Below are 14,121 nucleotides of genomic sequence, written 5' to 3'. Positions count from 1 at the left end.
TCAGCCCCGCCCACGGAGCGGAGATTTCGCGCCAAATGCAAAGACCTGAGAAAGCTGGGTGGTCTGCCTCTGCGCCTGCGCAGTTGGTCGTGTCGAGGGAAATTTGGCTGCTGGAGGTTAAAAGATAAGGTCTTTGTTCGGGGGTGGGGTTGGGGGGTGGTTTTTCAAATTTTCTTCAGATCGTTTCAGTGATATTAATTGAGCAGGAGACGTAAGGCTTTAGAGAGGAAAATGAATAAGATTCAGACCTCCTGCTTGAGCCATCCAATTCAGTTCAGTTCAGTCGCTCAGTCGTGTCCGACTCTTTGCGACCCCATGAACCGGAGCACGCCAGGCCCCCCTGTCCATCAGCAACTCCCGGAGCCATCCAATTGGAGGACATAAACTGTAAACCACCGGTTAAAATCCTGTAAAAAGAGTCAAAAGTGATGTATAAAGAGTACCGGGGGAAAGGAGAAAGGGGAGTTGGCAGAATTACTCTGGTTGGTGCTGACCGGGGAAAATCAGCGATTATTTGATGCTGTTGATTAATTCCTCTGTCAAATGCACTCTTGACTTGGGTCTTCCTGACTTTCCTTTCCACCCCTTGGTGGCCATATTTCCCCAACTTCATTTCACTTGTTTTCTCCTGTATCTTTGGCCATTTCTGATTAGCCCCCTTTATAGGTGGCTCTTTATGGAGTCCCTTAAATGTTCTGGTTCCAGAACCCTCTTTTCTCCTTAAGGAGCTGCACTCCCTTTGTTTCAATTCACCAAGATCTGGGTGCTGATGAATTCTGAAGGTGTATTACCAACCAGTTATCTTTCTTGGGCCTCCGAAAATTATGAGAAACTTGGCTTAGTTCTATTTTTTGAGGCTTCTAAGCATACTAAAAGGAACTTTTTTTTTTTAATGCCAAACAGGATGAGAGAAGCTACAGTCATTCTTCTAACACACACATAATTTGAAGGCCCTATTCACAAGACATTCACAAGGTTTAACAAAAAAGTTCATTGCTTGTGTACTATAGTATATCAGATGGTGTGTATTACCTCATTTGAAGGGGATGGGAACCCTTGCAGATCTGTATCCCTCAGCTCTTCACCAGCTCTAGATCTGCCTGCCCACAGAACATCACCACTTGTATATACTTTATGAACCTTAAACTCACCTGTTTCATGATATTCCCAACCCTCCTGCACTGGCATAAGAATGGATCCAGGAGATATCTAGGAGCATTTTGCTGACGGGATTCTGTCTCAGTCTCTCAGAAGGCCTCCTTCTTTTCTCTTCCATTTTTCTTTTCCTTCTCTTTCTCCAGGTAGACTTCTCAGAACTAAAGTGCCACCTACAGAAGGGAAAAAGCAAAGAACAAAAGTGCAGGGTTACAGGCTTATTTATGGCTATGCCTACAGAGAAACTTGGAACTTGTTCTTCTCAGACCTCCACACCTCACAGTGTCCTCCCTCCTGCCTTCAGACACGCACCTGTGGACCAGAATAGGAGATGGGGTCTCCAAGTGAGTATTGTGGAGGTACCTTCCATAGAAGAGGAGTATGTGAGTTATAAAACATCCTTGTGCTGTATCAGAGTGGTATGCCTCTGTGTGTGCGCGTGTGTATGCGTGTGTGTGTGTTTAGCCCTAAGACTATCCTTATAAAGACTTGCTGGCAGGGTTGGCCTTTGGCTCACATTTGGGAACTTAACTGCTGAATATTTCCCTATGTTGATATTACACTTTACCTAAATGGTATAGATGGCTCACTGTGCGTAAAATGTTTTACAATGTGGTTGATACTGAATATTTTCTGAGAGTCTGGAATCTTGACATGTGCTAGGCAGAGGGTGCTTATGTAACCAATCTTCAGTAACAGCACTGGGTTTCTCCAGTTGAGCTTCCCTGGTAGACACGTGTGATCCTGGGAAGGCATTAGGTGCATTCTGTATGACTTCAGAGGGAGAGGACTCTAGGAAGCTTGTGCTTGGTTTCGTCTGAACTTTGCTCCCTGTGCTTTTTCCCTTTGCTGATTTTATTTTCTGTCCTTTCACTGTAAGGATATTTATCTTTATTTAATGATGGGTTCATGCACTTAATATAAATATTTTGGCAATTATGAGCTTTATACCTAGCATCACACTTAAGGAAATTGTTTGGAAGAAAATTTTCTGATTATTGTTAAAATTCATAAATGATTAGCTTTATTCCTTACATACATATAATGTTCAAAAGGATAATATGATATGTAATACAAAAGAAATTACTGTAAACTATTTTAGATTGCCATAACAACTTGCATCATTAAATTGCAAATAAAAGTATACTGTTTTCTATATTTAACTCAAATAAAGCTTATAATAAACAAAAGAAATTAAGAGTTGTGAGTATGATTATATGCTGAGTCCTAGATGGTTGGATGGCATCATCGACTCAATGAACATGAGTTTGAGCAAACTCTGGGAGATAGTGAAGGACAGGGAAGGCTGGCATGCTGCAGTCCATGGGGTTGCAAAGAGTCGGTCATGACTGAGCCACTGAATAACAAGAGTCCTCCTAGCAAATCATAGAACCTGTGGATGGCTTTGAGGATGCCCCAACACAATATATGTATTTTTTAACCTTATAACAATTTCAATCATAAATAAATATAGACAGAAAAGTATAATGAACTTCCATTACATAGCCCCAGTAACCACTAACACGTGTCCAATTCCATCCCAACCATACACCCCATCTGCTTTTCCCTCTCCATAATGATTATCTTAAAATTTTTATTTTATTTATTTATTTTTGGCTGCACGGCATGTGGGATCTTAATTCCCCAGTTAAGGATCAAACCAGCATCCCCCACGTTGGTAGCAGAGTCTACACCACTGTACTGCCAGGGAAGTCCCTTAAAAATTTTATTTTAGAATTGTCTTTTATTTATTTTTATTTTTGGCTGCATTGGGTCTTTGTTGCTGCTTGAGGGCTTTCTCTAGTTGTGGAGCTTGGGCTCAACAGTTTTGGCTCACTGGGTCAGTTGCCCTGCAGCATGTGGGATCTTCCCAGATCAGGGATTGAACCCATGTGCCCTGCATTGGCAGGCAGATTCTTAGCCAATGGACCACTGGAAAAGTCCCTGGAATTGTCTTTTAAAATAGTCTTGCAAAAGATAGTACAGAGTTCTCATATACTCTATGCCCATTTTCCCCTATTGTTGACATCTTACGTTATCATAGTACAGTTGTCACAACTAAAGAACCAATTTCAGTACAGTATTATCAACTAAACTCCATACTTCATTTGGATTTCACTGGTTTTCACCTAATGTCCTTCTTCTCTTCCAGGATCCCACCCAGAATACCATATCACATTCACTTTTTGTATCTCTTTAGTCTCCTCTGGTCTGACTGACACTTTCTCAGAATTTTCTTGGTTTTGATGACATTGAAAGTTTTCAGGATTACTGCTCAGGTATTTTGCAAAATCGCACAATTGGGATTTGTCTGATATTTTTCTCATGTTTAGACTGTAGTTAGGGGGTTTGGGAAGAAGACCATAGAGGTAAAGTACAATTCTCACCACTCCCTTATGACTTTGAAGGAAATCCTTCAAAAGGATTTCATATTATTTGTAGATATTTCAGAAAGACTCTCTAAAAGATAAGGGCTCTTCTTTCCTTAAACATATCTTATGCTGGGCTGTAGCAATACAGGTTGATGATACTGAATCTTTTAAAGCTAATTGTAATATTTTCCTGGCTTATTAACACTTCAGTATATTTTGACTAAAACCAGCAGATTAGATTTTTACATGGTTTTTTAGGTGGTATACAATATTCAATAATATATTTATCAAAAATCATAGTATGAAATATTTTCCTCAAAAGAAAGTCAATCCTCATAAAATATTTAATATAATTACTTCTTATTAGCAAAATAAGAGAATTATATGTTAGCTGTTGACAAATTCATTTTTAGCAATACATGATTAAATGCCTTTTTAGTCATTTGTCTTCCTCTTTAGTTACTTATGTATGAGAAGTTTAGTCATGATGTATGGCAAAAGGACTGATGAGGGAAGAGGCAATGATGGCAGTTTTTATCTGTTTTTTTAAAAATTTTATTTATTTATTTTTACAAATATTTTCTTGGCTGTGCCACATGGCACACAGGATCCTCAGTTCCCCCACCAGGGACTAAACCCACACCTGCTGCACTGGAAATATGGAGTCTTAACCTCTGGACTGCCAGGAAATTCCCTTACCTGTTTTTATATAATTCCTATGTAATTTTTTCCAAAGAATTATACACAAACACAATTAATGCAAAAATATTTAAAACTTTCATTAGACTTTTCAATTTATATAAAAACATTATTTTTGACTGTACTTACTTTACATTATTGTAAATTAAGAAAAGAGAAACAGCGTATAAATGTATTCCTGTTTTTATAGCTGTTATAAAAATTGGTAATTTAATTACATTGGTGATGCTTCCTAAGGCCCACTTGACTTTGCATTCCAGGATGTCTGGCTCTAGGCGAGTGATCACATCATCGAGGTTGGGTCATTAAGATATTTTTTTGTATGGTTCTTCTGTGTAATCTTGCCACCTCTTTGACTGTGTGGATCACAACAAACTGTGGAAAATTCTGAAAGAGATGGGAATACCAGACCACCTTACCTGCCTCCTGAGAAATCTGTATACAGGTCAAGAAACAACAGTTAGAACTGGACATGGAACAACAGACTGGTTCCAAATTGGGAAAGGAGTACGCCAAGGCTGTATATTGTCACCCTGCTTATTTAACTTATATGCAGAGTACATCATGAGAAACGCTGGGCTGGAAGAAGCACAAGCTGGAATCAAGATTGCCAGGAGAAATATCAATAACCTCAGATATGCAGATGACACCACCCTTATGGCAGAGAGTGAAGAACTAAAGAGCCTCTTGATGAAAGTGAAAGAGGAGAGTGAAAAAGTTGGCTTAAAACTTAACATTCAAAAAACTAAGATCATAGCATCCGGTCCCATCACTTCATGGCAAATAGATGGAGAAACAATAGAAAGAGTGACAGATTTTGTTTTGGGGGGGCTCCAAAATCACTGCAGATGGTGACTGCAGCCACGAAATTAAAAGATGCTTGCTCCTTGGAAGAAAAGCTATTACCAACCTAGACAGCATATTAAAAAGGAGAGACATTACTTTGCTGACAAAGGTCCATCTAGTCAAAGCTATGGCTTTTCCAGTAGTCATGTATGGACGTGAGACTTGGACTCTAAAGAAAACTGAGTGCCGAAGAATTGATGCTTTTGAACTGTGGTGTTGGAGAAGACTCTTGAGAGTCCCTTGGACTGCAAGGAGATCAAACCAGTCAATCCTACAGGAAATTAGTCCTGAATATTCATTGGAAGGACTGATGCTGAAGCTGAAACTGCAATACTTTGGCCACTTGATGAGAAGAACTGACTCATTGGAAAAGACCCTGATGCTGGGAAATATTGAAGGCAGGACAATAAGGGGACAACAGAGGAAGAGATGGTTGGATGGCATCACTGACTCAATGAACGTGAGTTTGAGCAAGCTCCGGGAGTTGGTGATGGACAGGAAAGCCTGGCGTGCTGCAGTCCATGGGGTTGCAAAGAGTTGGACATGACTGTGTAACCGAACTCAACTGAATTATATCAGTATTATTTTAATGTCAATTTGACTGTTTTTAATCATTAATTTTACTAAGTATGTTCTGTATTTAGTCTCTCAGTGGTTTTTAAGACTATTTCTTGAAACAATATTAACATTTTTGTTTGAACTGAAAAACAAAGTTGGATTTTTTCCCTAACGAAACAGTTAAGTGTGATTTAGCTAACTTTTTTACAACAAGGGTAGGCTTTGCTAAGTGTTTTGTGGTGGAATATTTCTGGATATTGAGTGACCTAAATCTTGGCTCTAAGGTTTTGGCTAATGTGTATCTAAAGAGCATTGTAAAATGAAAGTACTCAGACTTCCCTGGTAACCCAGTGGTTAAGACTGCAAAGAAAAAAAGAGAGAATTAAATAAAAAGGAATAAAAAATTTTTTAATTTAAAGAATTGTATAAGCAGAGGTTTGTTGAAATTCACTTTTTTTTTCTTCTCAAGTTTAAGAAAGATTTAGGCAACAGAAACAGATTGAGGACTCCTCAGAAGAGAGACGAGGGAAGCCTCAGTAATGGATGTGATCACCCAGAGAGCATCTGAAGAAAGAGAAGGTGGGTCCACGCATGAGGCCCTGGGGAATACCAACATTTAAAAGGAGGCTGAGGAAGAAAATGCCATGAGAGAGGCTGGGAAAGAACAGCCAAAAAAAAAAAGGAAGAGAAATTGAAAAACCAAAAGAGAAGACTCTAGAACCAGTCATTGTCGTTAGTGAAGGCTGCAGCATGGTCAAGGAGGACAGAGACTGAACATGGCCGAAGGGGTTTCAGGGTTGTGGAGGAGGTGGGAGTTAGACTGCAGGGGAGTGTGATGGGAGCCCAGGAAGCAGAGTCAGTGGTGGCTTACTAAGTTGGGCTACAGAGACCTGCTCTGCTCTGTCTGTGTTAGAGGCCCTTGACACAGGCTTTGGTGCTTTGGAAACCATTGGCTGTTGGAGCAAAGGTGAAGGGAGAAAGAGCCAGTCAGCAGTTACTCCCTCTGGCAACTCAGGGATAGAGGGGAGACTACATGGCCCCCAACATCTGTGATGAAATGAGAGCTTCTCACTCCACGAAGGTCTCCTGTGACTCCCTCTTACACTCTTATGGCTGGGATTACCATCTATGGTAGCCAAGGTCCAGGGCTGCTGAAATCTAGTCAGACTCTACCAGCCCAGCCAATTACCCTGGACTAAGAGAACTTTGTTCTGGATTGCACAGTTACTAGACTGGCTAGCAACTTCCCTGCATACAGCCCTTCCCCAAGAAAATTGGCATTAGCTAATCCTACTTGTCCTCCTCAAAAGGCAAATATGGGGAAGTCTTTTGCTCTACAAAAGTGTGTACAATAAAGGAGCACTCACCTGGAACCTTGCACCAGAATCCAGTTGTACCTGAAGCAACGTTTTCGAGTTGTTGGCATAGCCTCAGCAGTTAAGCACTTGGGCTCTGGATTTGAGTCCTGGCTCCACTACATAAGTTACTTAACCTCTCTGTGCCGTATGTTTTTATCTGTGGGACAATAATGGAACCTGTTAACCTGTTAATTGCACTATCATTATGAAGAGTAAATAAGATAATTTATAATGAGTTTTTTATCTGAGGGATGATAATAAAACCTGCCAATAGGGCTGTCATTGTAAGGATTTAAAGAGATAATAGGACTTCCCTGGTGGTCCAATGGTTAAGAATCCGCCTGTCAATGCAGGGCATGTGGGTCCAATCCCTGGTCTGGAAGAATTCCACATGCTGTGGGGCAACTAAGCCCGTGTGCTTAGCACAACTACTGAGCCTGTGCTCTGGAGCCTCAAGCCACAGCTACTGTGCCCATGCACCCTTGAGCCTGTGCTCCACAGCAAGTGAAGCCACCACAATGAGAAGCCCTCAGACTGCAACTGGAGAGTAGCCCCACTTGCTGCAAATGGAGAAAGCCCATGCACAGCAATGAAGACCCAACAAAGCCAAAAATAAATAAAATTAAAAAAGAGATGGCAAAAACTATTACAATATTGTAAAGTAATTAGCCCCCAACTAAAATAAACAAATTTATTAAAAAAAAAAAAAGAGATAACGTGTAAAGTGCTTCATAATATGTGCAGATATGCTTGGCATATATTATTAATAGATATCATACTCATATGCTATTTAACCCTCCTCAGTACTGATTCACTATAATGCTGTTTGTCTCTGAAGAATTTTCCATAAAAATATACTTGTATAATGTAAACATACTATGGTGTAACGTGTGTGATGTGTGTGTGTGTGTGTGTGTGTCTAATCTTGTTGGGAGTACTCTTACTAGTGTTTAGCCAAAGAGAACCACTGTAGTCCACTGTACTGCCTGCTCTGTACCAGTAAAGGTTGGTTAGCCCACCACACCATAGAACTGCACACCACCATCTGCCGAAGTGAATGAGTTCTGCCGTCTAGCTGTGTTTAGGACCACCCATTGGAGACTGGTGGAAGATGGATGTTATGAAGGGCTTCATAAACATCACTGCCACTTGGGAGGAAAGACCAAAAACGGTATGACATGTGCCTGGGAGAAACTTTGGCCCAAGGCATGTCTTAACTTCAGAATTTTTGAGGCGATCCAAGAGCAAACACCAGTGTTCCAGGAATCCACTTCCTGATATGAGGATCCAGGTAGGGCTGAGGTGGCTGGCATACCCATTTCCAGGGACCCAGAGACCCCTTGCCAACAGGGGCTATGTGTCCATTATGATTAGACTTGTCTCCTTACTGTCCCACCTTCTCCCTGAGGCTTTCTGGCCTTCCAGCCTATGGTTCTGTCTCCTTTCTCTGAATGCTGGAAACATTCCATCTCCCAGTTGCCATATGTAGTTTTCTGCCTTGATTAGGTTGGTTATCTTTTGGCTTGATATCAAATATTTTTATTGACTGATTAAAACTGGGAACTTGGGAAGTCTTAACATCTCCGAAGAAACCAAAGAGCACATTTTCTTAAGAAAATTTTTTGTTATAGAAAATTTCAAATATATGAAATAAGAATATGTACCCCCATGTATCTATCACCTAGTTCAGTCTTGTTGGATCTATAACCCATCTTCTCCTGACACCAAATTATTTGGGGATAAATTTCTGATGTTATACAATTTCTTTTGTAAGTATTCCCGTATGTATCTCGAAAAGACAAGCATTCTTGTAAATAATACAGCTATGATATCAGATGCTCTTATGCACGCCTTTAGATCCTTACCTAGTCTCTTGTTCCCGTTCCATGAAGGCTCTGAGCCGCTTGGTGTCTCCTGTCTTCTGTGCCTCTCAGGTGTCTCAGTTGTCACCACTGAGGCACTGGCTGATGTCTCTTAGAAGCACCGTGGAGGAGAGAGGGAGTCAAGATCACAGAGAATCTTTGATTGGTGGAAGAGGAGAGTCAGTGGTTAAATTGCTTCCCCCTAATCAATCCTCTACATATGGGTATGTAGGATAGGTTAGGGATTTTCTTCCCCATCTTGCTTCCCCTTGCCCCCCATTAGAAACAATAATGCAATCAACCTCTTTGTATGTATGTATTTCTGGAGGATACATTTCTGAAAGTGTTGGTCCTAGGTGAAAGTGAATGAATATTTTCCATTTTCATAAACTGCCAAGTTGCTTTTCAGTAAGGTTGTACCAATTTATTCTTTTACTGGGGACTTTTCTGGAGGTCCTGTGGTTAAGACTTTGCCTTGCCATGAAGATTTGATCCCTGGTTGGGGAGCTAAGATCCCACATGCCTTGTGACCCACAAAAACAAAACAAAACAGAAGCAGTGTTGTAACAAATTCAATAAAGACTTAAAATTTTTTATTCTCTTACCAATGCACGGGGCATTTTCATTTTAAGTGAAATAAAAACCTCAAGGCAAATGGGTTAAGTTCTGACCTTAGAATTACAGGGTACAGTCTGCCAGTGGGAAACAGTTATTTGTGTAACAGAAGCTACCTGGTATCCCTAAAAATCTCAACAATCCCCAAACTTTGCTCCATCCATTCATTTACTCAACCATGCAACAAGTATTTAATGAATACCTATTATGTGTCGGTACTAAGGTATTAGTAATACTGCAGTGGCTGTCTGTTGTGGAGCTTACGTTCTACAGGGCCAGACTGAAGTGGAGCATACTGAAGACTTGGATAGAATTCATTCCTTCTTGCTATTGAGCCTCAACTAGGTAAACTTTTTCTGTTGCGGTTTAGCCCAATAATTACCTAGTGTTTCATAAAGAGATCAAACACATCGTGGCTTTAAATTGAGAAAGGAAACTTCATAACACTTTCTTCAAGACAAAAAGGGATTTGTACTCTTCATATACAGTTGTGGCAGGCTATGCAGGCATCATGGGCTAGTCATCCATCTTTTATCAGCCTCTGTAAACTCATCCTGGGCCCAGCAGACTGGTGGGTTGACAGGCAGCTCAGAATAAGAGGCACTTACAAGCAGATCACATGGAACCAAGAAACGTTCTTCTGATCTGAATGCAAGTCCACCAGGTTATTCTGAATAATTAAATGAAACAAAACAAAAAGGAAGCACAAAACCAAAAAGAGCCCATGCTCCCTTCAGGGGTTATGACTGATAGCAATGTTTCAGAAAGTATTGCATTGCATGCTATGTGGGAGGCAGTAAGGACAGCTAGTCTGACTCCTAGCATGACTTCCACTAGAGTTTCTGAGGGTGTGTGGCATGTGTGGGTTTTGTTGTTGTTTAATTAATATTTTAATTAACAGGAACAAAGGGCTGTAGTGTTTTGTGCTGCTACTGGTTCCTTCTGAGCTACAGCTCTGTGTAGGAATCCTGCCCTTCAGTCATCAGTGTGTTGGGATATCCTACAGTGGGCAGACATTTTTGTAGATAGGGCTCTTAGAAACTTACAACCTAATGATGGAGGCAGGTTATGAATATAACTATACATTGTAGAAAAATTCAAGTATAACAAAATATACAAAGTATAAAGTGACATAAAAGTAGAAAGTTGAAATGGGAGATTCTAGTTAGGATATTTTCTGTAAAATTAGGTAACCTCATCATTGTTCATCGTTCAGTCACAAGTCATTTCCAACTCTTTGCAACCCCATGGACGGCAGCACGCCAGGCTCCCCTGTCCTTCATTATCTCCCGGAGTTTGCTCAAACTCATGTCCACTGAATCAGCGATGCCATCCAACCATCTCATCCACTGTAGCCACATTTTCCTCCTGCCCTCAATATTTCCCAGCATCAGGGTCTTTTCCAGTGAGTCGGCTCTTCACATCAGGTGGCCAAAGTATAACCTATTGGGATAATCTATTGAGAAAAACCTATTGGGAGGCAAAAAAATCATTCATTCTTTACAGTAAATTATAATTTTAACAATTCCAAGTAATACATATTCAGAGGGAAACAGACAAAGGCAGAGGAATACAGTAAGTGAATAAATAAAAGCCACCCCAAATTGTATCACACAGAAATATTATTGGTTAGTATTTTAATGATGCGTATTCTTCCATGTGAAACACATTATTGTACAGCTGTTTTTTTTCTAACAACTCAACAATATGTCATGAACATTTTCAGTTGATAAATATATTTCGGTGTTATTTTAATGGCTATCTAGATTACTATAAAGTTCATCCATGTAGTATGTTTTTACAAATTTTATTTAAGTCTTTAGATAATTTTCTGAGGAATTAATGAGTCAAAGGGAAAAGCATTTTAATACTCTTGACAGGTGTTGCCAAACTGTCCTCCAGAAAAATGATGCACTCTCTCTGGCATTATGGTAGTTCCATTGCAATTTTTTCCCTCCTTGCCAATTTAAACAGAATAACTGAGACCACATTTAGGTTTTACATATATCCTATTTCCTAGGGCAGCTTACCAGCTTTCAGTAAATATAGCTCAGTGGAGTGTACTGAACCTGGATTTCTTTGATTTCATTGTGGCTTATACAAGGGTATGCTCTTCTGTTCATTCTGCCTAGAGGGGGAACCTCTGAGACTACATCTTCCCCATTGTCTTGGTCCTCAGAAATGCACTCTGACACAGAGATTTCTGTACAGGAGATTTAAAGGGGAGTGACTTTGGGGTCAATACCTAGTAGAATTAAAGAAAGCACAACCAGGAAGAGGCAGAAGCTGAACTGTGATGCAGAGACCTCAGCCAACCCCACAGATAGCCCTGGAGGTCAGATGTGCCCTCACAGTTGTCCCAGATCAAGGCAGGGGACTGGGCCTTTGCCCCCGTATCAAGCAGTCATTGAATACAGGCTGCCCTTGAGGAAGATGTGTAACTTTAAATGAAGCACTTTCCTTCAGTCAAGGGCAATTCCTAGAAAGGGATGTGGCTGCAAGTCTTCAACAGCCACAGTCCCTCAGCTGGTGGTGAATGAGGTCCTGAAGAGGATGTCTGGGTGGCACATCACAGCATCTACTACAGCCCACACTTGCATCTCTCAGGTCCACTGGCTTTCATATAGTAAGTAACTCTGCGTCTGCGAACAGCATTTCCAGGATCCTGGTTGGCACTTCTCTTGGAGAAACTTCCAAGAGGAAGTTTAGTAGAATGAAAGACAGCCCTTGCAGCTGAAGTTGATCTTGAGGCTACAACTGATACTCATGACTCCTCCTCTACCACTTATTCTAGATTCCCCTTACTCTCAGCCAGTACCGTTGCTGTAGGTGGCTTAGTTTGTGGGGTGACACAGAACTTTGTACTTGAGGGCCTAAGCCTTTGGTCATGGTGCCTTTCTCAGGCCATGGCTAAAACTACTTAGCAGATGTATGAGGAGAAGCCCTACTGGATCTGACGTCCAGACATTTTCTTCTCACTGTATGATAGCTGCCCTCCTTCCTCCCACCAATCAGATCAACAAAACTTGCCAGTATTGACTCTTCCATGCCTCCTGCTTTCTGGCATGAGGAGCCTGAAATGGCAGAACAGCAGCTATAGTTTTAAGCTCTACTGTGTCTTTCAAGCTCTATTGTGTCTCTATGGGGCTCTATTGTGTCTCCCGACGGAAGTACTTACTCTCAGGGAACCAAGACCTTTAGATTCACCCAGTCTCATTCTGTGGGGAAGGGAACACTAATTTCCCAGGTGGACCACTGGAAGAGATGGTGAGCTGGGCCACTCCTTACACTTCCTGTATCCCAGGCCCTTGTATTCTACCTAATGGGCACTGTGTACCTTGCAGTGGTTGTTGACCACGTTAGGCTCCACAGAGGAGCCTTGGTCAAGCATTCAAAAGGCCCCCTATCCTTCTATAAGGGTTGAAGCTTCTGGGGGTGCAGTATATAATAGATCAGTGTCAGGAGCACAGCTGAGTTGGGAAAGAGCTAAGTTGTCAAATGTCTGAATAGCTGATCAATAAAATAAGCCAAAAATGAAAGAGCTAAACCATTAAGCACTTACTGCAATGGTGTAAGCAAGAGGCTAAAACCAGAGAAGCAGACACCTCCATTCTTTTTCTCCTATGGAATGATGAGTGGTAGAGGGTTAGGTGTATCCATGCAGATGTGGGGGTCATCTCATTGTTGATGGAACCTTGAAGAAAAGGCTCTGGCAGGACTTCTCTGGTGGTACAGCTGATAAGAATCTGGTGCCAGTGCAGGGGACATGGGTTCAATCCCTGTTCTGGGAAGATTCCACATACCCTGAAGCAACTAAGCCCATGTGCCACAACTACTGAGCCAGCTCTTTAGAGCCTGAGAACTGCAACTGCTGAGACCCCAGCTGACATCAACTGGCCTACTGTCTACTAGTGTCTCTTCTGTGCTGGATGTTCTCTGGTAGGCATTAACATGTAAGACACGATGAGATGGTTGGATGGCATCACTGACTCAATGGACATAAGTTTAAGCAAACATTGGGAGATGGTGAAGGACAGAGAAGCCTGGCATGCTGCAGTTCATGGGGTCCCAAAGAGACACGATTTAGCGACTCAACAACAGCAACATGTAATACTAAGATCTTTACATTCTGTTCCTACTCCCATACATCTGTCCATATGCCTTTTCTTTTTAAAAATTTAATTTATTTATTCATTTATTTATTTTTGTCTGTGCTGCGTCTTCATTGCAGTGCGCAGGCTCATTGTGGTGGCTTCTCTTGTTGCAGAGCATGGCTCTAGATGTGTGGGCTTCAGTAGTTGTGACGCATGGATTTAGTTGCTCCGTGGCATGTGGGATCTTCCCAGACCAGGGATTGAACCCATGTACCCTGCATTGGCAGGCAGATTCCTAACCAGTGGACCATGAGGGAAGTCCCTGCCTTCTCTATAAGCCTCCTTATTCTTGAATTTCCAATCTTTCTCTTTCTTGGCCTCTGACTAATCAGCCTAGTTATTCACGTGTGCCCACAAATGTTATATATGGTCTTACCTTGAGCCACTTCTCTTTCCATACAAAAGCCGAAGACAGCCAGAGGCACTGTCTATTGGGAGGATTTCAAGCCTTTCAAGGCCACTTTTGAGTGGTAGTGAAACAGCAGCAGCCACTTGCTGGGTC

At 41.4% G+C, this 14,121-nt stretch overlaps 1 long non-coding RNA gene across 1 annotated transcript; it reads left to right on the top strand.

Annotated features, from left to right (window-relative positions):
- The first annotated feature begins 79 nt into the window (after window positions 1-79).
- On the top strand, window positions 80-7,864 carry LOC145541769 (uncharacterized). The gene is made up of 3 exons (XR_014079269.1): window positions 80-129; window positions 1,302-1,499; window positions 6,100-7,864. It is a non-coding gene; the product is annotated as an uncharacterized LOC145541769 (long non-coding RNA).
- Window positions 7,865-14,121: the final 6,257 nt, after the last annotated feature.

Source organism: Giraffa tippelskirchi, chromosome 3, assembly GCF_054371585.1.
Source record: "Giraffa tippelskirchi isolate mGirTip1 chromosome 3, T2T-mGirTip1v1.2.pri, whole genome shotgun sequence".
Taxonomy (NCBI): Eukaryota; Metazoa; Chordata; class Mammalia; order Artiodactyla; family Giraffidae; genus Giraffa; species Giraffa tippelskirchi.
Note: the sequence above shows the minus strand (reverse complement) of the source record. Positions and strands in the feature narration are given on the sequence as shown.